General features: G+C 48.4%; 1 protein-coding gene across 8 annotated transcripts in view; it reads left to right on the top strand.

Moving 5' to 3' along the window:
* NAXD (NAD(P)HX dehydratase) overlaps positions 1 to 24,454 on the top strand; it is a 476,460-nt gene that overhangs the window by 203,128 nt on the left and 248,878 nt on the right. The window lies entirely within an intron of this gene.

The raw sequence follows: 24,454 nt of genomic DNA, 5'->3' as shown, positions 1-24,454 counted from the left end.
AGGTAATGGTTTAGACACATTGATTGAACACAGAATTTTTGAGTTTCCCCAGACCCACAGTTATTATTTTTGTATACAGTGCGCTATCACACCATGCATACTCCACTCCACTCCACTTCACACTATTCCTCTCTAAAACACTCTACTGCACCGTATACCCTTCCACTCTATGCCATGCCATGCCACTCCACACCATACCATACCACTCCACTGTAAGACACTCTACAACATAGCTTGCCACTCCACTCTACACCCCACCCCTCCACTCAATGTCCCTCGACTTCAGGTCCCTCCACTCCATTCTTTCCCACCCCACCCCACTCCAATCTACCCCAACCCAATCTATCCCAACACACTATACTCCACCCCACTTCACTACAATCTTCCCCACTCCACTTCAGTCTACCATACTCTAATCCACCTAATATACTCAACTCCAATGTACCCCACCCCAGACCAGTCTACCCCCACTCTTCTTCACTTCACTCTACCCCACTATGTTCCAATCTACCATTCTCCACTCTACCCCTAGCTCCCCCACTCCACCTTACTGCAATCCATCAAATCCACTCCAGTCTAGCACACTTCACTCTACCCCATTCTACAGCGCTCCACTCCACCCCACACCACGTCACTCCAATCTATCGCACTTCAATCCACCACACTCCACTCCAGTCTAACCCACTCCAGTCTAGCCCCATCTAATCCACTTCAATCCACTGTACTCCACCCCACCCTACTCCATTCCACTCTAACTCACTTCCAACTACCCTCAAACCTACCCCAGTCTATCCCACTCCAATCTACCCCACTGATTTCCAATGTTCCCTACTCTGATTCACCCACTTTACCTCAATCCAAGTACCCCACCCCACTCCAATTTGCCCCACCCCAATCTACCTCATTCCACTACACTCTTCCACAATCTACCCCATTCCAATCTGCCCAACTCCTGTCTACTGCCTCCAACTAAATAATCTCCTATCTACCCCAATCCCTCCAAATCGACCGCACCCCATTCCACTCAATCTACTCCACTCCACTATAATCGAACCCACACCACTACAGTCTATCCCAGTCCAATCTGCCCCACACTTCTCCCCTCAATCTACCCCACTCTACACCACTACAATGTACCTCACTCCAGTCTACCTCAATTTACCCCAGTATACCCCACTACAATCTACCCCACTCCATGCTACCCCAATATACCCCACTCTACTGTAAAACGTTCTACCCCACTCCATGCTATCCCCAATCTGCTCCACGTTACTCTGAACCAACCTATCCCAGTCTATCCAACTCCATGCTACTCCAATATACACCATTCCACACTACACCACACCACTGACGTTTAGCCAATAGCTCTTGCTTAGGCGACACCTATTGGTTCTGCCAATGCTTGTTGTATGATATGGATTAATTATCTCTGTTATCCTTCAAAAGTCATTGCTTTAACATATATCTGGCATGATCATCTGCACGAGGGAAGGTTTATTTGCTTGTAATGTATTAGTCGAAATGTTGGAAGGACAGCTGACATGCTTTGTTACATGCTTTTGCCACAGTTCTGTGCTTGAGCATGTCTGTTGGTGCTGTTTGCATGAGGTGTGTTGTACACTATGCAAGTGTATAGGCTCTGTTTACAGTTTTATGGATGGATTTAAATTTAGGAAATGTGGGATACTTGCCAGAAAGGGGTGACTTTGTCCCTTCACCCTATTCAGCAGTGTATACGTCAGTGCACACTAGGTAGGAAGGACGAAACATCAGCTGCTTTTGACAGATGTCCTGCATCTGCCAGAATAACTGATATTAAGGTCCACTATGTTTTTGCAGAAGCCTTGCACCAGTATGTTTTCAGGTGTGCCAGGGTGGCATGCTACATGAAGATGCAAATTACTTTTAATGGTTGTATGTTTGATTAGCGCTTAAGTCATGAAGAGACGTGTACATGTGGCATAAGCTCGCAAATAACAAATAAGCCGGGTCCATTAGGGATGTTACCACAGGGACAGTAGCGATTTTGTAAGATCATGGATCCCTGGTTAGGCCCAAATGATCTAGCACCACATGCTTGAAAGTTAGATTAGTGTAGCTTGACACCAGGGTCTGCAAAGTTCATGGAGTAGGGACTCTTCCTTTTGCAGAAAGCATGTTCCCTATACTTAAATATCAGTAGCTTTATACAAGCTGCTCAATAAACAAACTTTACAAATATATAAAAATCAGTAGCTTGATTTATACGCAGTCTATTGCTACTCAGATATGTTACAATAGTTCCCTCTTGCATAGAAGCACACTAGGGTGCTTTCTTAATCTTATTCGATCATTAGAGAATTTGGGTCCAGATGTATCATTATACTGATTGGAAAAGCTGGTCACAATTTGCGACCAGCATTTTTGCCACCAGTATTGAATTTTTCAGACCCACCTATGAACTAATAGTTTGCTTCGTATAATTCAGAATTAGTATGGATTGGAGTCCGACCTGCCTAATTAATATAAATTTGGTAGGTCGCAAATTGCAACTCTAGTAGATTGGATATAATTACAGAGATGGTGGCCTCCAAGGGCCAGTATACCACCATGTATGTGATTTAATTAAAATGAATGTTTTATTTCTTCATTTTTTAAAAGCAGCCAAATTACTTTAAAGGAGGTGGGCTTTTTAATAAAAAACAACTTTTTTTGTTTTTAAAAGTTTCTCATGAATCTGGTACTGCCTACGTCTCCAGATTTTTTTTCTCCATAAAGAGGAAGGAGTCCAAAGTGGACCACTTCTCTTTTGTGATTTTAGTTACCTCCCCTACTTGGGGTTCAGTAACTTTTCAATGTTTTTTGACCAGAACACATCTGTTCCTGATTTTTGTATTTGGAAGGGGCACCCAAAACACGCCCATTCGAAATACTGAATCAGTATCCAGTTGCAAACCAATTTTAGGAGTCAGTAATACTATCCTTATTTCAATGGGTGGGAGGAAGGGATATAGATAAGATGGTGGGTGGAGCAGCCCAGCCAGCTGAGCTACTCCCACCCTCTTTGCCAATCCACTAACAGAAGAATTGAACCAGCAGGTGGGGGGACTTGATTTGTTTCTTGTCTCCCCCCTTCCAAATCAAGCTTCTTGTTTCAGTTTCACTCAACTTCTTCATCTAACAATGCTTCTCTGTCCAAGAGAAGCCTTGCGAGAAGGTATGTCTGTCTGTGCCCCAGCAAGGAGCCAGCGTTTTCTTTTAGTTGAAATTAAAATCCAAACATTGTTTGACTTGTTTCGGACTGGCTAAGACACAGCGTTCTATGCCCCAGTGAGTAGTCCGACACTGTTTGAATTTTTTTGTTAGTCCTAGAAAATATCCAAACAGTGTCTGCCTCCTTCCTGGGGCACATACACACAAGTCTACGTGCAAACAAGGAAAAAAACACTGTTTTGAATTTAGTTTTCTTAGCCGAAGGGAAAATCCAAGCAGCATCAGGCTCCTTGCTGGGGCACAGAAACGCATGCCTGTACTCGGGCAAGGAGCCAATCACTCTGTTTGGGTACAACCTGTAAAACAAAAATCAAAACAGCATCCAACTCCGTGCTTGGGCACAGCAGTGTTTCTTATTGGTTATGCTGATAGCATAGCCAGTTATCCAGCAATTCTGGAATTCTGCACAGCTACCAGCATACGAGATATGGTATAATATATTGACCAGGCTCAAGAAATGTAAATGCCTTTGTACATTACAGAATTGGGTCACCGGAATATTTTGTAACATTTTGGGGGCATTCGATAAGGTGTATTTAGGGAAGAATAGTATGATTATATTGAAAAGTAATTGATGTAATGGTATTATGGTATTTTGATTTAAATGTAATTGAAGATTATGTACAGTTTGGAGGTTTGTCCAATGCTTTGTTTGATCTTTAGGTCGAGCCTAGAGCAGCGGATGCGCTGCTTGCTCGACTTTTAGTAAGGGGTAAAAAAAGTGCTACCAGATGCTGCCATGGCTGGCCTAGAGCTTGAGTGCATGTGCGCGCTCTTTGCGTGCCTCTCTCCGCGCTTCAATTCCCTCTCCCCTTGCGCGCCTCTCTCTGTGCTTCAATACCCTCCCCCACCACAGATCGCGTCCCTCTGCTGGCCTCCATTCCCCCCCCCCCCCCCAATTCCCTCCCTCCCCTCTCTATACTGCAGCAGGCCGTGCAATCACTTTCATCAGTTTCACTTTCCTGGCCAATGCTTGTTTCACGCGCAGCCAATGCTTGTTTAGGTTGAGCGACCGCGTTGCTTTTGAGTTCCATAAACAAATGTGGGGCCATCTTGGCGCCTGTCAGCCTGTCCTTTCTGCTAATGCCATGGATAAACAGCCACTGTCTCCTTCCTCATGCGTGCTCACATTTAACCAACTTCTCCTAAGCGGTGAGTCATAGGAGACACATTTCCACTGGAGATATGAGGGAACGAGGGTCTTAGGAATTCGAGGACTTTGGTGCTCAGTTGTGTGCCTTAAATTCCAGCTTGCTTTTTTTTATCCGAGTTTTTCGAAGACCGCTCAGGCGGGCCGTGGAAGTGGCACTCACCTCTCCGCATACAAGAACGGCTGTCTTCCCTGCTGCCCGCAACTCTGCCTTGCTGCCAGTGCCCACATCTACGGTGCAAGGTAGGCGTTGTTGGTCCTCTGTTCCGAAGAAGTTCGATCCTGCCCTGCCGTAGCCCCCGTACAACAATTCAAGCATGTCTCAGCTCCGTTTAAAGCCAAACTCACTGTTGCGTCCCCACTCTGATGTAAGACCGCATTTAACACGATCGTTCCCACAAGCAAATCGGCATCTCCCATCAGTTCCCGATTTTGCACCACCGGTGTTCTACCGAGGGCTGCTGTTAACCAGTTGTCAGTGTGTTGAGGCAAACACAAGTTGATCGTCTATAAGGAAATGTCTCTCTGCTTTCCCTAACTTTAAAAATAGTTTTAAAGCAGTCTTCATGCTCTCCCAACGCAGTTCACAGCAAGCATGCAGGCTGTGTTGTCTGTTGGTTAATACTGCTGCATTCTTTAGCGCTGTGCTCTCTTCAGTGCTGGGTGTTCTGCCCAGTGTTAGCTGCTCTGTTAATGGTGTTGTATTCAAAGCTGGATACAGTGCTCATTGCTGTATCTTCTGTTTATTTCAGGCTGCTCAGTTCAGTGGTTGCTGCTCTGATCGCAGCTTTGGTGTTCTTTCATTGCTGGGATCTCAGTTCAGTGCTGGTGCTCTGTTTAGTGCTTTGTTTGTTTTTCAGTCCTGTGACATCTTTTGAGTGCTGGGTTCTGATCCGCACTGGGTGCTCTTGTAATGTCTGGGTCATTTCACAATAGTCTGGTTAGTGGCTGCGCCCCTGAGTGGCGGCACTCAGTGCTTGGGTGATTAGCCCGATCATTTTGTGGTGCTTGGTTTAGTTACTGCGCCCCTGTGTGGTGGCACTCACTGTGATTGGGTGATTAGCCCGATCATTTCATAGTGCTTGGTTTAGTTGCTGCGCCTCTGTGCGGCGACACTCAGTGCTTGGGTGATTAACCCAGTAATTTCATAGTGCTCACTTTAGTGGGTGCTCCCCTGTGCGGCAGCACTCAGTGCTTGGGTGATTAGCCCGATCACTGCACAGTGCTTGCTTTAGTGGCTGCTCCCCTGTGCGGCGGCCCTCAGTGGTTGGGTGATTAGCCCGATCATTGCTCGGTTTAGTGGGTGCTCCCCTGTGCGGCGGCACTTAGTGCTCGCCTTCAGTGCTACCCTCGTGCCTCACTCTTGTTCACAGGAAGCAGAAAGGGTGTGTGTGTTGGGAGTAGGGATCCCAACCCAGGAAACCGAGAGCAGCAGGCGGCTGCTGCTCACTTTTGCAGGCGCGGATCCACCCCTCCGCTGACTGACTGCTCAGGCAGCTCCTGTAGACCGTGCAGAGGCGCAGACGACCGGGAGCGGGGGGCACGCTAAAGGCCACTCTGCCCCGGGAGGACACGCTGCATGCATCAAGTCTGTTTCAAGATGGCACGCCACCTTACAGCCTCTCTCAGAGGACACGTTTCTTGTGCACAGCCTGTGTAGGGCACGCTGTAGTTGAATGGGATTTTTATTAGGACAGTGTTGGTTCTCTGAGCAAAGACTACAATAAGTATTGGCATAGCCAATAGGTCTCGCCTTTGGGACCTTATAAGTGTTTAACCATGCAACAGTTGATGTTGTTGCACCAAGGATATTGTGCTGCATAACTAAAAAAGCGAGACCTATTGGCTATGCCAATGTTTGTTACATTGGTTGTCTGGAATCCTCAGTAAATCTAAACAGTAAAAAGGGTACATTGTTTTGGGAAGTATTGTCATCTTGGCATAGCCTTACAACCAACAAGTAAAACACATGAATTAATAACTCATTTGTTTATTCTATCTTATTTTGTTAATTCCTACATCTCTTGCATTGAATTTGAAATCCAGATTCCTAATAACTTCGTTTTATTCTCCATCAGTGATTTAGTTCTAACTACAGTAGTCTGTGGGAATTTTTTTACATTTTTTAATTTTACTTTTATTTGTGTAACCATAAATCTATAATATTCTGCATGCTTTCTTATTACTCTGTATTGGTGAGAACAATGCTAAAGACAAAGTTTGCCTATAGCACCAAATGTCAGTACCATATGATTTCTATGTTTGACATTTTCGAGTGCCAAGCTTTATTTATTAGCAGTAACAAAACACTTCAAAGGTTAAAACACAACAAAATAAAAATCCAATAACAATTTCTAGAAAAAGAGAAAAATGTAATTAGCAAAATGACAGAAATCCAATACGGGGAATTGGAAGTATGAAATTGCAAAGATTTCTGGCAAATATTCACCAAAGAAGAGTAAAGGGCCAGTCAGTAGTAGCTGTTTGCAGTTGACTGGTACCTATGCGCAGCTTCAGGAAGACTGTGATAGAGCACAGGTCGGATACACCAAGCAGCAGGTGTCGTCCCAATTAAGGATTTTAGCTTCTGAGTTTGTCTCTGAAATGAAAGTCAAAAATAGTCCTCTCAAAGCCAAATAGGTATTGGTTGAGGTACAGTTGAAGCAGTTGTTTTTGACAGGGAAAAACTGGGCGGGAGCAATTTAAATTTCACTGCAGCAGAAGTCCTCACGTCTGGCTGTCACGTTTTCCATTTTCACCCAGCCAAGATTTCAGCCTACAGATCTAGTTTTTAGGTCGAGCCTGGCGTAAGCAGCGTGAAGCACTGTCGCCAGCGAGCTCTATTGTTAGGGACTTGCCTTGGAAGTGGGACAGGAGATGGGCATGCGCAGAGCGTTCAGCGATTTCAGCAGGTGTACGCGCATGTGCAGCCACGCCATCTCCTGTCCCCCTTCCTCCAGCAAGCCAGCTGCATGCAGTAAGTGCGCGCGCACACACACACAAAAACAAACACACACTCCTCCCCCCCAGTCCGTGCTTTCGCTTTCCCTCCGCGTTTCACACACACACACAAAAACAAACACCCCCCCACCCACCCACCCTGTGCTTTCGCTTTCCCTCCGGTGTTTCAGGCCACGCTCTCCGACTCGCTCTCACCTGTTGTAATCCTGCCAGTGGGCGTCAGGATGCCAGGGGCAGCAGAAGAGCCCGGCCCCGGTGACCGGGTGGAATGGCAGAGGCTGTGACCGGGTGGAACGGGGAGAGTCCACTGAGTCCATCCCTGCAGAAGCAGGTGCAGCACATCCGGCGCCGAGAGCCACCCGGGGCGTGTGTGCGTCACTTCCTGCAGTGCTCTTGGCCCGGCTCTACTGGTACAGTGGCCACTGGACGTGATACTTGAGCGCTGGGGCTGCTGCGAGTGCGGTGAGTAGGACTCTCCGGGGGTCTGCATCCTCCGTTCCCCTTTTGCCATGGCATTTCAAACCAGACTATCTTTTACTTTCTGTTTCGTGTGGTAATGCTGTGTTCATCTGAACGTGGCCAGAATTTGCTGCTGCTAAAAGCGCATTAGTATTGACCCGGGAATGATGTAGTATCAAAAGTGAGAAGTACCATGTTGAATGAGTATTTCCCAAGATGATAGAGATGCTGGTACATATGAGGTCTGATTCACAAAGGGAAACGTAATCATTTGTGTAAGTTTATATTAGCTGTAGTAACTTTACACTGTTTCGGTATTCACAAACCTCAAGTGCAGTTTTACTACTAGTAATTTTACAAGTGTAATTTTGCTATTTGTAAAATTACACTCGTACTTTGTGAATTCCAAAAACTAGTAAATTTACTACGAGTGTAATCTTACTCACAAGTGTATTTTTACCTTTGTGAAACAGGCCCAGAAGGTTTGATCTTAAATCGCAGGCCAAAGCAGAAGTTTTTTCAGGCAGGCATGTTTCATTTCGGTCAGTGGAGAAGTATTTTATCTCGATGTGTTTTAAAATGCCAACTTTAAGCAATGATAGCTGTTGAACCACAATTAAAATAAGATAATGCTCCATAGACCAGTTTTAATCTGCTGCTCTCCTCATGCTGGCCAAGTCTATCCGCCTTTCCTGTTTTCATGTGGAAGTCACAAACTGTTACTGGGAGCCGAGCATTTTTATTATCCCTTGTCTGCTTTTCCTTCCAAACAGTTAGGAACTATACAATCGGTTTCCATGTTTCACTAAGGTGTATAATCGGTGGCGAACCTCCCAGTGTGACTCCTCACTATGACACTGGCATGGCCTCCATGCCCCCCTGACACTATTGCGGTGTCTGTGCTCTCATCGAAATGTCATGAGCACATTTGCAGTCTGTAGTACTCCTAATTACAATGACCTATATAAACGTATTTTACTCTGTATAATACTGCTGTATATTACAATGCATCATATTTCAGTAGTGCTCCTCTTGATGTCAAGTGTGATGGTGCGTGAGACCGTGAACTGGAAAGATTGAAGCATTTCAGTGCTCTGGATTAGGACTGTAATTGGACTTAAACTTAAACTTTGTTTTGCTGTTCTTATTGTACAAACGTAGCAGCTTTTTAGCCCGCGCAGTCATGCATTGGCTGTTGTCCCTGCACTTGGAGTTGCCGACCATGTAAAATTGCCTTGGGAACTGGCTGCAATGCAGGCCTGTGTGACTTCCTTCCATGCATGTAATGTCTTCTCCTACCCTCCACCCCATCACCATTCACCAACAACGCCTTCCCCACTCACACCTACCTCCTGAACAGAGCAAGTGGTAAGTGTGAACGTCAATTGCAACGAAAAGACAAGCATTTGCAATGCATAGGTCTTGTATTTTAGAAACTTTGACCTATTGGTATAGTAAATGACAATGCCTTTAATTATTGCTGTTTTTTTAACACATAAATAAAAAGCAATGTCATTTACAATGCCAATAGTTCAAACTCGCAATTGCGAGACCTATTGCATTGCAAATGCTTGTTTAATAGGGAGGTCAAAATCATGCCACAGGGCAACCCTAAAGTTGTTAGCTTGAAATAGTCCCCTTTGCCATGAGTTCTCTCCGACACTCGGTAGGTCTTGGTCCAACTATTTTTCAAGGCCAACTTTTCAGACTTTATGGAGCAGTTCCTCTTGACACCTCGAAGGCTCCCAGGATCTCATGGACAGTACTTATGGGCCGGGTTCCTTGGAGTCCACTTCTCAGTCCTGGGTACAAGATGGTGCAGGTCCAGCCTTTCAGAGTTTCACACAGGTCACAGACTGCAGATGGAGTCCACCTTTGTTCTTTCTCAGATGGGTTCCGATGAGCTGTGGTTGAGGTACTTTTGTGGGTTTCACTAGCTAGTTGGACACTCCCTAACCTATGAGGAAAAGGTTCCCAAGGGCAAACCTTCCACTTTTAAAGCATATTCTGATCCCACAGTGCCCTATTCTAAGTAAAATCCAAGATGATGCAGCCTTTCTTCCCTTGAAGGTGGGTTGTGTGCAAGCCAAGGTTGTATTTAGGGAAATAAGCAGTCCTTTCCACCACAGATACACCAAACTGGTTCTGAGACCAGCTCCCCCTCCCACTGGACTGGTACCAAGCTGGCAACAGAGATCACAGGAAATAAAAGGTTTCTTTTCCCCAGGTCCACGGTCAAATTTACCTACAAATGGGCAGACCTCATCCTTTTCACTTTCGAGTTAATGAAGTTCCTCAACGCTTCCCAGCTGCCTTTCTTGAGGTGATATGTGTCAGTCTGCTAGGAGATTAGATACTAAAGGAGGTAATTCCCGGTTCGTAACTGTGTCACTAACCCCGCCTTAAGCAACAAGAGTTGAAGGACTTAGCAGACAGTAATGCTCGAGCACACGCGTTAGCAACACAATGCAGACTGTATGACATTGTGAACAAATTAATTACTTGGCTAGAAAAGAGGGTCAAGGGAAGAAACTGGGTCTGGAAATCCAAGAACCAAGTGGGTCCATATACACAAAGGGGACAGACATAGAAAAGGCCTTTGCGGCCGAATACGAGACCACAAACAGGTCTCCTACTGACCGATCTGGGTTTCCTTTAGGATCTCTCCCTCCCAACTCTGTCTGCTGAGAACAGGGGCGAACTGGAGCAGAACTTGTCAGTAGAAGAGATAGAAGGGGCCTTATGAGAACTACAATCGGGGAAGGTCGTGGGCCCAATCAGGCTGCCTGTAGAACTATACAAAAGCATTGCAGACAAGGTAGCAAAGCCCATGCTCAACATGTTCCAAGCGTCCAAGGATGAGGGTTGCATGCCAGAAGATCAGAGGTTGGCAACCATTGTGGTTATCCCACAATAAGTTTAAGGCCTGCAGCTCATATAGGCCCATATCACAAAGTGCTGGCAAAGGCCTTGGCAAATAGACTAAGAACAGTAATAACTTTGGTAATCCATCCGGACCAAACCGGATTTATGCTCCACAGAAGCACCTGGCTTAATCTACTGCACCTCTAAGGGGTGCTATATATGACCGCAGCCCATCGTCCGGAACAAGCCGTATTCCTTTCACTGGGCGCTCGAATGGCATTCAAAAGCATTGAGTGGACATATGTATTTGCTACCTTGACTAAATGCGGGTTTGGCCTGTGGTTCTGTGCCTGGTTTAAGCTCCTCTATCGAGACCCAGTGGCGAGAGTGAGGGCCAATGGCACATTGTCTCGACTGTTTGCACTGTATAAGGGCATGATGCAGGGATACCAACTATCCCCAATGATGATTACGCTGGTGCTGGAGCCCCCGGCGGCCTGGATCCATCCTGACCCACTTGTAAATTGCATTAGAGGAGAGGGAGACTGGGAAGAACGAATTTCCCTATATGCCGATGACAAACTTTTTTATGGCATGCAGCCCCACCATACATTGTACCAGCTGCTACATAATTTCCAGCTCTTTGATGGTTATTCTGGATATCACACCAACTGGGATAAGTCCCTTATCTTTCCCCTTATTAGGGGCCTCCCCACCCTGCCGTCAAAGTGCGCAGCCTTGACAGTGAGAGACAGTTTCAAATATTTAGGCATCAATATAGCGCCAGATGCTGATGACTTCCTGGCTTAGAAATTCTCCCCCGACTAGAACGATTGCAGAACAATGTGGCTCACTGGAGGAGGCGCCCAGTGTCTCTTATGGGCAGGGTTGCCCTCTTTAAGATGACGGCCCTCCCTCACTTGCTCTATATCCTGCAAAATACCACTAGACTTCTTTCAGAAGTTTGACAGAGAACTCCATAAACTACTTTGGGATGGGGGAGTTCGGAAATAGCACTATGAAAGCTCCAGAGGGGAGTATTTGAAGGGTGCCTCACAGTCACAGATATACACAAATATTATTGGGCAGCCCACTTAATTTCAATCAATGACTAGGTGTTTACGGATTTAGCCAAACTCGCATACCGAGTGGATTGACAGGCAATGTGCATTTGCGACTATCCACCACTACTGTACCGAAAAGGCAGGAAAGAAAGCTACAACATTTATGCAGATGGCGGTCAGGGTGTGGCGAGAAGCCACTAGATTTCTGGGTTGGGAAGGCAGGCTAATCGAAAGAACTCAGATATGGGAGAGTAATCTGCTGAGGGAAGTAGGAAACTGACGGGATTTCACAAATGAGGACTATTGGGCATTGACTACTTGGGGGACATCTTTAATGGGGCTGGGTTCTGATTTTTGAAGATCGGCAGGCAAAATATGAGATGGCAAATCTGAGAGGTTTCGATATCTGCAGTTAAGATACGTGCTAAAGAAACATGTCTAGGGAGAGTAACAGCTGCCAGAAAACACACCCTATTGCTAGATCCTATGACTGACAAAGCAACCCCCCTAACCTATAGGAAACTAATGAACAACTCCCCGGACCCTTTGAAGACTCTGAGACAGACTTGGGGCTAGTAGAAGACAACGACTGGGTGGAAGCAATCCAGAGTCCCAGAGAAGTAGCTATTCGCACCAGCTTCCGCCTGATACAGCTGAGGATACTGCATAGTTCCTATTCCTCCTGATCACGCATGCACGGTCTTGGGCGAAGCACCAGAGACCTGTGGGGTGTGCAGAAGTAGGCTCTTTCTTCCACATACTGTGGACCTATCCCAGAATCCCAACAATACTGGAGGTGGGTAGTACAGGTACATTTCCAGAGTCACGGTCCTTGATGTGCTGTTGTGCTGTTGGAGGCACGGTGGCATGTCCTGTATATAACTGGGGAAGAAGTGTGGCCCAAATATCAAAAGACATGGGTGATGTTTGCGTCCGGATTGGCAAAAAGGAGCATAGCCAGGGCCTGGGGACCAGATCGTCCTCCGAGGGTTGGCTGACTGGGAAGCAGACCTGGGCTGGTGCCAGTGGATGGAGAAGGTGATCTATCAAGGTCATAGATGCCTGAGAAAATTGGGAAAACTTTGGGGTTAATAGACTGCATTCAGAAGATCATAAGAAGGTATCACGGAGGGACCAATGCTAAGTTCATGAATGGGTTTAAAGCATATCTTGAACTGTACTATGCTGTGCCTTTTGTACAATTGTATGCCAGTACCGGCTCTTTGACTTTAATGGATTTTGAGAATGTGTTTTGCGTTTCTCCAAGTAATGCCAGTCGGGATATTGATTGTTTTAGCCTGTCGGTGTATGCTGAGCAACTGTTCAATAAAAAGATTAAATAAATAAAGTGTTTGAACTATTCCGATAGCTGGCCTCAGACCAAAGATAGCAATTATGATTTTATTCTGAACACTAGTTTTTCTCATAGGACATCTATAGCCCTTCACAATGAAAACATCTTTTGGTCGCTAGTCATTTTAGGTACAAGCCAAAAAAATGTTTTAAGTGCCATTTTTAAACACTAAGCACCCTACCTAGTGGGCTACAAGGTCTTCTCAGATGTGGCGTGTTTAATATTTAAAAGTAGAGTTCTTTCCTATCCAAAAGGATTATTTTGATAGATTCACATGAAGGTTTAAAAGCTGTAGAAGTCCGGCTACATATTTAAGCCTAAAACCATTTTTTTGTTGCTCTAGTGGATTGTATAATAAGTGCTGCAGTCCACAGGTGACCTTTAACTTTCCATTCCATTGGTGCATTTTCCTACAACATATACTATGGCCTTTCTATAAAGTTAAGGAGGCCAGTGATGGGTTAGCCAATTTTACAATGTTTTAAGTTACAAAGCACATTCACTGGGGCCTCGACAGCAGTGCCCCCGTGAGGAGACTTCAAACGCCAGCAGCTCCAGGCATTACAAAATTACTCTTTCTCAGAATTATCATTAAAGCTTCATGATTCTTTTAAATTATTGTGAAATATTGTTATTGTTTCTTCTGCAGTGTTAATGGAAGTCTGAATTTTAAAGGAAGATCATTTAAAGGAAGATCATGTATTTCAAAAGAATATTATTTTTTTTCAGAACAAAATTTTATTGGTTTTCAGAAACAGACAGAATACAGGAAATAATGCACCGCTCCCGAAAAGGAATCAGAGATGCAGCGCGTTCATTAGATAATCACATTCAGATATATTCCGTCAACATTCCCCCCACAACTCACCCTCCGCTGCCCCACCCGGTACCCTCCCACAACCCCGCACGGTGTGAACAGTGTCTATCAAGAGAAGTGTAGCCAGTAAAAGAGCTGCGTGTGAGCCCCTTCATCCAGAGACAGGTAGGACTCGTGCAATGTCAGTGTCTCGAGGCACCGGGGGGTCCAGCAGTAGGCCCCGGTAGTCCGCCCACTTTTTCCAGATCCTAAAATGCTTCGTAGGACACCCCCTGGCCTCAAATATTGGGCGTTCCAGCCCCATATTATAGTCCAAGCCTCGTTTCCATACTTCTAACAACGGGGCTCGAGGCGCCTTCTAGGCCCGGGCAATGTCTCGTTTGGCCACTACGAGGTCCAAGAGGAGCAAGTGGCGTTTATACACATTCCCCCCCACCTGTTCCAACACATGCAGGAGGCCCAGCTTCGGTGTGCGGGGAAGTTCCCAGCCTAACACCTCCTCCAGACAATCCCACACTCCGGACCAGAATCTCTGCAGTCGCACACACTCCCATACCGTATGAATAAAGGAACCCGTCTCACTTCCACATCTCAGGCACGCCGGGGAGGCAATCAGCCCCGCCCTCCACAATCGGTCCCTTGTATAATACGCCCTATGAAGGTATTTAAATTGAATAAAGCGCAGACGCATTGCGATTGCTGCCCCTCTAGGGGCTTCAAGGGCTTCTCTCCAGTCTTCCTCCTCCAAACTGCCCAACTCTTCCTCCCACACCAGGCGCAGCTTATCAAGGGACTGGGAACAGTGGGTAACCAATGTTTGGTATATGCTAGAGATTTTCTTGGATTCCAATTCCCCCATAAATAGTTTAGCTTCTAGGGGACTGAACTCCGGTAGAGAGGTCAAGTCCGCTATAGCGGGGGTCAGGGCGTGCCTGAGCTGCAGGTATCGAAAGAACTGAGATTGGGGCATTTCGTATTCATCACGCAGAGCCTGGAATGATTTGAGAACCGCGCCCTTCATAACGTTGCCAAGCGTCGATATGCCGATGGCGTCCCAGCCCTCAAAGCCGCGCAGGGACGCCAGAGCTGGCAACCTCCCGTTGTGCCATAAAGGGGTCTCCCCCGTCAATTTGTTCCACCAACCCATGTGTTTCAGCGCCTCGCGCCACACCCTAAACACCGTCTGAGTGACCACCGGGAGTCTCTTCCGGAGGGCCGCCGAGTATAAGACCGTGTGGAGTGTATGTGGGTCCATCAGGTACCTTTCAAGAGCATAGGTCGGGTCGCCCCGATCCCCATACCACCAGTCATTGAGGACCAGCAGGTGCGAAGCTTGGTAATAAGACTGGACGTCCGAGGTCGCCAGTCCTCCACAATAGGTCGAGAGGAAGCAGGTGCGGAGCGCCACCCTCACTGCCCCCCCTGTCCATAAGAACCGACCCAGAGCCGAGTTCACTTGCCGAAACCACTGCGGTGAAATAGGATATGGGTGATTCTGCAGTTGGTAGAGAATACGGGGCAGCGCCACCATCTTGAAGATGGCTGATCGCCCATATACATTAAGAGGCATCCTGGACCATATTTGCATATCTGACCTTACTTTATCCCACACGGGGAGCACATTGCGGGTCCACGAGACGCCCGGCTCATCGGTCAGAAAGACACCGAGGTACTGCAGGCCTTCCGTCACCACCTGGAGGGCCGAAGCCCACTGGCCTAGGGCGTCACCGCCTCCTAGGGCCCAAAATTTCGACTTTTGCACATTCAGCGTGAGTCCGGACACCTCGCCAAAGATGCGCATGATCTCCAGGACTCTAGGACCAGATCTATTCAGATTCGTAAGAAAGAAGAGGACATCGTCCGCATAGAGCGCGATTTTATCTGACGGGCCCCCCATCTACTCCACCCCATGCAGCTGCGCATCCACTCTCACCCACGCCGCCAGTGGTTCCATCGCCAAAGCGAACAGATAAGGCGAGAGGGGGCACCCCTGTCGGGTACCTCTGCCTATCCGGAACGAACTAGATACTGCTCCCGCTACTCTCACCGCCGCCGTCAAGTCAGTATATAGTAAATGAATGTAGGACAGGAAGCGCGGGCCCAAATTGAGGCGGAAAAGAAGCGCCCGGAGAAACTGCCAGCTCAGGGAGTCAAATGCCCTATCAATATCCGCCAGGAGAAGGGCCGCCGGGATCCCCGCCGCTCGCGCAGCCTCCACTATTAACTGTGCTCGTCGGATATTATGTTGCGTCGCTCTATGGGGCATAAAACCGGCCTGGTCGGGGTGAACCAGGTCCGCAATGTAAGGGAGTAGGCGCTTCGCCAGCGTCTTGGCCAACACCTTCGCCTCGAAATTAAGCAAGTAAATCGGTCGGTACGATTCAGGGCGATCCGGCGGCCTTCCCGGTTTGCAGAAGACCACCACTTCCGCGTGTCGCCAGTCCGCCGGCAGACATCCACGATCCCTGGCCGCCTCCAGAGCCTTCCTATAACGCATCCCCAGTTGGAGATGGAACGTTTTCATGAATTCACATGGGAAGCCGTTCGGTCCAGGGGCCTTGCCTGAGTTCAGCTCACCTAGTGCCTCCCCCAGCTCCTCAGCCGACAACGGGAGATCCAGACGGGCACGAGCCTCGTCCGAGAGCGCCCGGGGCGGAAGGTCCGCCAGGAATTTGTCTACCTCTTCCGCCGGGAGAGACTCCCGGGGGGCATACAACGTCGCATAGTATTGCGCAAAAGTGTCGGCCAGGACCGTCGGGGCCACTAGAGGACCACCCAGCTCGTCCCGGAGCCCCGGCAGGGGCTGGGCCTGAAATGTGCCCTGGCACAGCCGGTAAAGCATCGTGCTAGATTTATCCCCCCATTGATATATCCTACTCTGAGTAGCTAGCCAAACTTGGCGGGCCTCATCTAACAATAGGGAGGAGTACACCTGTTGATGATATAACAGCTGCCACACCGCGTCACCACCATCACCCAGCGTGCTTTCCGCCTCCCAGCTACGGACCTGACTCACCGCCTCCTCGACGGCCAACTGGTGGGCCCGACGGTTCGCTGCGCACCACGCAATGTCCACTCCGCGGAGCACCGGCTTCAGGGCCTCCCGCTGAGTCATGGCATCTGTTTCGGGTCCATCATTCTCCGGCCAGTAATGAGCTATCGCCTCCCTCATGTGAGACTGGTAATCATCACGCAGCAGGTGCCACGTAGAGAGGCGCCAACGAAACGGCTGTCGCGTCGCATCTAGGAGTAGCGTCAAGGAGATCGGAGAATGGTCCGACAGGCCTCTCGGAAGTATCGAAGTAGAGCCCACCCTCCCTATCCAGGGTTGGGGGACAAAGAGGTAATCCAGGCGTGAGAAGGATTTATGGACTGCAGAGACGAATGTGTACTCACGACAACATGCATGCTGGTATCGCCAGGCAACCATCCAACCCATCCCCTGCGCCATCCTGTTCAGTTTTGTGGCAACCTCGGGTAGTGGACCCACCCCAGGCCTATATCGGTCAAGTCGTCCATTCATCACATCGTTCCAATCCCCACCCACAATAGTCCACACATGCGGAATCTCGGCCCAGACATCAAACAGTCGTTCTATCAGAGCCTCCTGCAGTGGTGGTGGGGCATAGACACTGCCAAATACCATGGGCTCACCACCCACCATCCCCTTGACCAACGCTTATCGACCATGCACATCCAACCACTGTGTTTCATGTACATATCGTACTCTGCTTTGAATCAGAATCGCTACCCCTCTGGACCCTCTCGCAAACCCGGCGTGAAACACCTGGTCGAATCCGTATCTGCGCAGACTAAGGGTCTTGGTGCCCATGAGGTGTGTTTCTTGAAGGAGCAAGACATCCGCCTTTTCTCTCTTCCCCATCCGTAGCACTGCACCCCTCTTAATTTTATCAAGCACCCCTCGCACATTCCAGCTCAGCACTCGTAATGAAGCTCGAGGGGGATCCCCCTCCTGACCATCAACCGCCATCAATAGGCCATACTTGCAAACTGTCCGGCAGCAGAGGCCACACACACAAATACACACACTTCCCGACTTCCGTAGACACCATGCAGAAACCAAACCCCCCCCCCAACACCCTCCCAGCCCCTACTCCCCCTAACAGACCTAACTTCTACCCCCCCCTTCCTCAAACTGAGACAACAGCCCACCCTCCAGCCCCCCACCCCATACCTCAGCAACATTGAAGTACCTGTCGCGGTGCAGACAGTGTCCAACCCCCAACGAGAGGCCAGAGACTCACTGCTCCAATGGATCCCCCCTAACTACCCACTAGGCTTCAAACAACCCCCACCCAACTCGCGGGCACAAAGTCCGGGAGAAGGCCCGCTCTGTCTCGAGCGTCTCCCGACCCACACTCCACCCTTCAACAAACTGTTATGCAATACAAGATCAAGTGGCATGACCGCCATCAGCATCTGCCCCCCCCCCCCACACCAATGGAGCCCTCTCGGCCCCTTCGGGCCCTAACCGTCGCCAAACATGATGCAACACAGGGTCTCAAGTTTTCGGGGGAGAGGAGGTTGGTGCATCTACTGCCTCCTCCGGTTCCTCCTGGGGAGGCGGGCGCTTCTTGGAGCGCGCCCTCCAGTTGCTCCTGCTGCGTGACCTGCGTGGCGTCTTCCCACGTTCCGTTGTGGATGACGAGTCCGAACCCCGTCTCGGCGGAGTATGTACCTTGACCCGCACTGTCTCATCCGTCCACTCAAATACGTCCTCCGGAGAATTAAAGAATTGAGTGCGAGATTGAAACACCACTCTCAGCCGGGCCGGATATAGCAGGGCATAGGGGATTTTTAGTTCCCGCAGGCGCGCCTTCGCTGCAGTGAAAGATTGTCGCTGCTGCTGAACCAGTCTAGTATAGTCGGGGAAGATGAGAATTTTGTGGTTATCATATATTAGGGGATCCTTGGCTCGGGCCTGTCGCAATATTACGTCTCTGTCGTGATAGTTGAGCAGTTTGGCTATCACCGCGCGGGGACGGGCACCTGTAGGTGGCTTCGGGAGTACAGCACGATGTGCTCGCTCTATGACGAAGCAGCGCGACATGGAGTCCGGTGGAAGCCAGCCCTCCAGCCACTGAGTCAAAAACTCCTCCATGTTCCCCTTCTCACAGTCCTCCAGGAAGCCCACAAAGCGCAGGTTAATTCTTCTGGCCCGTCCTTCCGCGTCCTCAACCCGCAGCGCCAGGCCCCTTTGAATCCCCTCCTTGGTGGCAACCTTCTTCTTGAGGATCACCACGTCATCTTCCACACCCGAAATCCTGGTCTCAGCTTCAGTAATGCGGGCCACCGCGTTGCGTAAATCCTGTCGAAGCAGGGTTACATCTGCACCGACCGCCCCTATCTTGGCATCCAGCATGTCTCTAGACTGCGTGATCGCCGCCATCAACGCCGCGTTGTCGGGTCCGGGGCCCTGGTGGCCTCCGGCGGCCCCGGCACCCCCACTCGGCCCGGCAAATTTATCCATAGGGCCCTGTTTCGAAGTGCCCCTACTGTTGCCTCCCCTGGTCATGGCGCACTCCAATTCCTCAACAGCGCTCTAAGGAGCTTGGGGTCCGGTGGCAGCCTTAGCCGCCAACTTGTATGTCAGGAATAGGCACCCCCCAGACAGGCCGGCGCGATCTCCGGCACCACAAAGAATGCACCAGCGGCGCTGCCCTCAACACGCCAGGAAGCAAGCCAGTCTTGTGTCGGGCCCCACAGGGAGAGTGCTGCAATGTTCTCCGCCTCAGGTATCGCCGGCCGCCACCCAGGTCGCGCTCCGCTCTACTCCGGCGGAGACGTGTAAGGCAAGCGCCCAACGGTGGCCAGACCCTCCCAAGGGCAGTCACTCCTCACCAGGGCAAGCCCCCGCGGCCCGGTATAGCCGCCGAGCAATAAATTCCGTCCCTCCAAAGCTGTCGCCCCCAGGGATCAGCTCGGGCTCACCATGCAATGTCGAGAGGGAGGGGGGCCCACGGGGGGAGGTGAGGAAGACGGGGGACGGATGAGCAGCCGCCCCCTGGTGCTCAAAGGCTCCAAGCCCCGCGGTCCGCTCCAACCGCCGAACGGGGCCGGCCTCTGGAGCGTCCCCTCCCCCACTAGGCCTCGCACCACGCCAGCACCCCTCACCTGACCGAGCACCGTCCGTGCTCCGGGCACTCCGCTCGCCGACCACTGGTCCCACCGCCGCACCGCCCTCCGCTCTGCCCACACGCCTGTAGCTGGTCTCGCTGTGGGGGCCGCCCTCCGCGCCCCTGACTCCTTGGCGTCTCCTCACTTCCGGGCGGGCCGCCCGCAAAATCGAGGTCCCGGCTCCGGGGCTCCGTGCAGGCCACACCTCCGTCCCGGCTCCAGACCGCTGAAGGAGGCAGAAACCAGCAAACGATGGCGCTCAAACCGCCGTCGAGTCTCCCACTACTGCTTCGGTGTACAGCCACACACTTTGGGGCAGAATCAGGTCGGGGGAACGCAGGATATCTGCAAGGATAATGAGCGGCGGGACGGAGCTCGCTCAAGCCACGTCCGCCATGCCTGCCGTCTTGGCCACGCCCCCCAAAAGAATATTATTTAAATTAAAATTGTTTCAAAACAATTGTGCACTCACCCTTTTCTTTTCATTTCTGCCTTGCTCTCTTTCCTCTCTTCTTTCGTTAGCTTGCTCCCTCTGCCCTCTGCTTTTTATAGTTTCTCTCCTTTCTTTCACACTCTGTCGCTCCCTTCTGCCATGCCCTCTTTCACACTCATATTCTCTTTCTGTGTCTCTCCTCCTCTCTCTCTCCCTCTTATATTTTTTTCTTAATTGAATTCACTGACCTCCTTTTAGTCTGTATGTCTTAAATTAACACTTGCTCCTTTTGGTAATGACCTATCATATTGTACCCTTTCATTAAAAAAGTAAGAAACTTATTAAAGTAGATGTGGTTCTTGTACATTTAGTTATACAGTCATATTACCTTTGTCAATAAGAAATATATATTTTTACAAATGCTCCTTATTTACATATTAAGATGCAGTTTGTTTTTAACTGACTTCATCCTACTGGCTTGGGGATTTTAATTGAAAACTATGCTCAGGAAACATCAAGGAATTATGCAGGATCGTAGACCACAGGGAAGACTCTTTTTGCCATTTTCATCATGATCCCCAGGGGGACGTTATAAATAATATACTCATGAAATGGCAACTGGAGCTCCACAACGAAATAGATCCAATCATGGGGCAACCTCTCCCCACTTTTTATAGAGCGGAATATTGGTCTACAATCGATTATTTTATCACGACGAATACCCTTAGATCATGTATTACCAAGTCTCAATTCACAGTATTTAGCGATCACGCCATGCTCTCCTGTGCCTTACATTGGTGTGATCTGAAATTACGTAATGGCACCATAGTTCCTAAACCAACCCCAGTAAAAAAAAATTGGTTTGTTTTAAAATGGGATAAATCGATGAGACTATATTTTTTGACAGTCTTATAGTGGCAAACCATGAGGATATTAACCTCTGTCTGGACCCACTTTTAAGTCATACCCAGGTGATTGAGGCATTTAGTAATCTCTTAAATCATATTAAATCACAACTGACTCGCTCAATCCCGGTAAGAGATACTCCACAGCATCGCTGTTTCGATAAGAACTGCGTTATTGCCTCTGTAAATCTTCACAAAGGTCTTAAAAAATCACCCAGGTATAGATTAATGTTCGCACATTGATGAATGCCTATAAATCAGCAAAGGAAAGTAGATTAAGACAGCTCAAATCAGCGGCTTGGGATAACCTAAAGCAAGCATCTTCTCTTTGTGAAAGTACTGCGTTCTGGAAGATGATTAATACCTTTTTTTAAAGACAGTGGTGAACCCTCCTTGGATGTACACATTGATGAAGACTCCTGGATAAGGTACTACCAGGAAATCTTAAAAAAAACAAGCGAAAAGCACTCATTTGATACTTGTCCCCGTACTAAGGTCTCCACAGCTCTTTTGAGCTAGAGGATTTTATATTAGCCCTGAGTCAATCACCATCCTTGGAAGCATCAGGGCCAGATGGAGTCCCTATGGACATCTTTCTTTCAGACATCCCCTTCTGGTCCCCGTTTTTAACTGTGGTTTTTAATGCATTAGCCAAGTCTGGCCCCCTACCCTCCTGGAAACAATCTGTTATAATTCTGATCAATAAGAAAGGGGATGTTTCTACCCCTGCTAACTATCGCCCTATTTTTTTGCTCTATAGCACTGCCAAGCTAATGGGTAGGTTATTGTTAAATAAACTGAAAGTTTGGGCAATGGAAAACATGATCCTCGCAGAAGGTCAGTACAGGTTCAGACAGGGTAGGGGCACCATCTATCAGTGTCTCAATTTGACACTGATATTAGGAAAGTACACCTTGGCAAAAAAGGCGCAATATATACATGACCTTTATGGACCTGTCGAAGGCCTTTGATAGCGTTGTCTATTACAAACTTTGGCTCATCTTGAAGGAAATGGGAGTAGATGATGCAATAATCGATTTTATAAGGGACCTATACATATACACCACCACAATGGTCCGTTACGGGAAGCATGGCGAATGCACAAACCCATTTAGAATAGAAAGGGGTGTCAGACAAGGGTGTGTTCTGGATAACGCCCTGATAAACACTTTGAAAGATACCACACATGTCCTGACATCCCCCTCCAAATTCTGCTTTATGTAGATTACGCCATTTTGCTGGCAAGAACTCCCTTGACTCTCCAAAACTTGATTGCACAATACTCAGCCTTTAAGACCGATTTGGACTTGCAGGTTAACAAAGCTAAAACATACATTATGGCGATGGGTGGGGATAAAAAGCGGCCGATGAGTAATCAGCTAGATGGGGGAAAAAATAGAGCAAGTCCATTGTTTTAACTACCTAGGGGTTGTTTTCGATACTAAACAGACTTGGAAGGAGATGCTGTAGAGTCAAGCTAACCTCATGGCCCAAAGTATGGCTGTTTTTTTTAGATTTTCCCAAAAACTTGGCTGTAAGCCATTAATTGAAATTTCTGAAATCTATCTGGCCAAAACGCTATCAGTTGCCACATATGAGGCAGCTATGTGGGGGACATCGGACGTGAGGGCACTTTAAGTCATAGAAGATACATTGGTTAAAAGATTATCACTCCCTTCAGCATGTAATAATTTTATTTCACACACGGAAATACGTTTGCCATTTATTACAGAGGTCATTAAATTAGCCCCACTTTCTCTTTGGCTTTCGGTGTGGAAAAGGAGCAATATTGATTTGAATCAGAAGATTTTGAAAGACATAATGAACCTAGAACAAGCTCATAAAATTCTCTGGCTATTATACCTCCGACAAACAATAACATCGCTGGGGCTTGCCTATTTAGATCACGCTCCGACCCTCTGCGAACAATTTCCTAAAACAAGATTGAAAGATATATTTTTTTAAAGAAATCTGCTGTAGATAGATTGGACAGATACAGAGGCAAACAATCTGTAAAGGTCTATGAAAGTTTACCGCAGATTCCCAGTGATCCTCGTTCTTATCTTTCGTTCCTAGAGCACAATCATTATCGTTATATTCTAATTGAGTTTCGATTAAACTACATTTCTTTCATGCTGGGCTACCCTTATAATGTTTTCTCTATAAGCAATTCACCGTTCTGTCCATGTGACAAGGCAAGCCAATCAAATTCGCATATTGTATTTTTTTTGTCCATTTTACAGAACTGAAATAAATATTTTTATTGTTCCACTCCTAGAAAAATTCCCTCTGCGCTCCCCAGCTCTAGCCCTTTCCCTATTTTATCAATTAGAAACTGCGTACGTGTGTTGTGCATTGGCTTCTTTAGGGCTCGCCTGGCGTTGGAGCGCGAAGCGCTCCCGCCAGCGAGTTCTATAGTCACCTTCCTCCCTGCCAAGGGAGTGTGAGCTGTGAACGAGCAGCTCTAAACCTGCGAACGAGCCGACTCAGGTCCGTGAACGCGCGGGAACGTCAATGTGCACGTTCACGCGCATCACGCTCCTGTCCTCCCGCGTCTCTGCCGAGGCGCGCTCCAGGCCGACTTGCGGTGTGCGTCACAGCGTGTTCCAGCGGCCGGAGGTAGGTAAGTGAGGGCCGGGGGGGATTTGTTTGCTTGTTTGTTGCTAGCTTGTGATTAAATGTTTTTTTTAATGAGGGCAGACAACAGGAATCGCCCGTGTTGTGTGGCGATCTTGCGGCCCCTGTGAGAAGCGTGGCCTTGGAAACTGGGCTTCACATGCGTGGGCACTATTTTCGCTGAAACTTGTTTTTTTTGCTAGCTCCGCCATTGCAATAGGAGGCGCAGGGATCAAGCTGGAATGAGGCAGGCACGTTTGTGGGCTGTGACACTGCATGTGATTTATAAAATCATGAGTGGTCCAACCTGTAATATGTTCATTGTGGGTGTACGGAAGGTGAGAGAGGGGTGAGGATGCTGTTGTGTTTTGCATTTCTCTGGAGGTGTATGGGTGTGTTGCACGTCTCTTCCCCCGTTGCCGCAATTCCTCGGCTGGTAT

Source organism: Lissotriton helveticus, chromosome 8, assembly GCF_964261635.1.
Source record: "Lissotriton helveticus chromosome 8, aLisHel1.1, whole genome shotgun sequence".
Taxonomy (NCBI): Eukaryota; Metazoa; Chordata; class Amphibia; order Caudata; family Salamandridae; genus Lissotriton; species Lissotriton helveticus.
The sequence above is the reverse complement of the archived record's forward strand: the minus strand, read 5'-3'. Positions and strand labels throughout refer to the sequence as shown.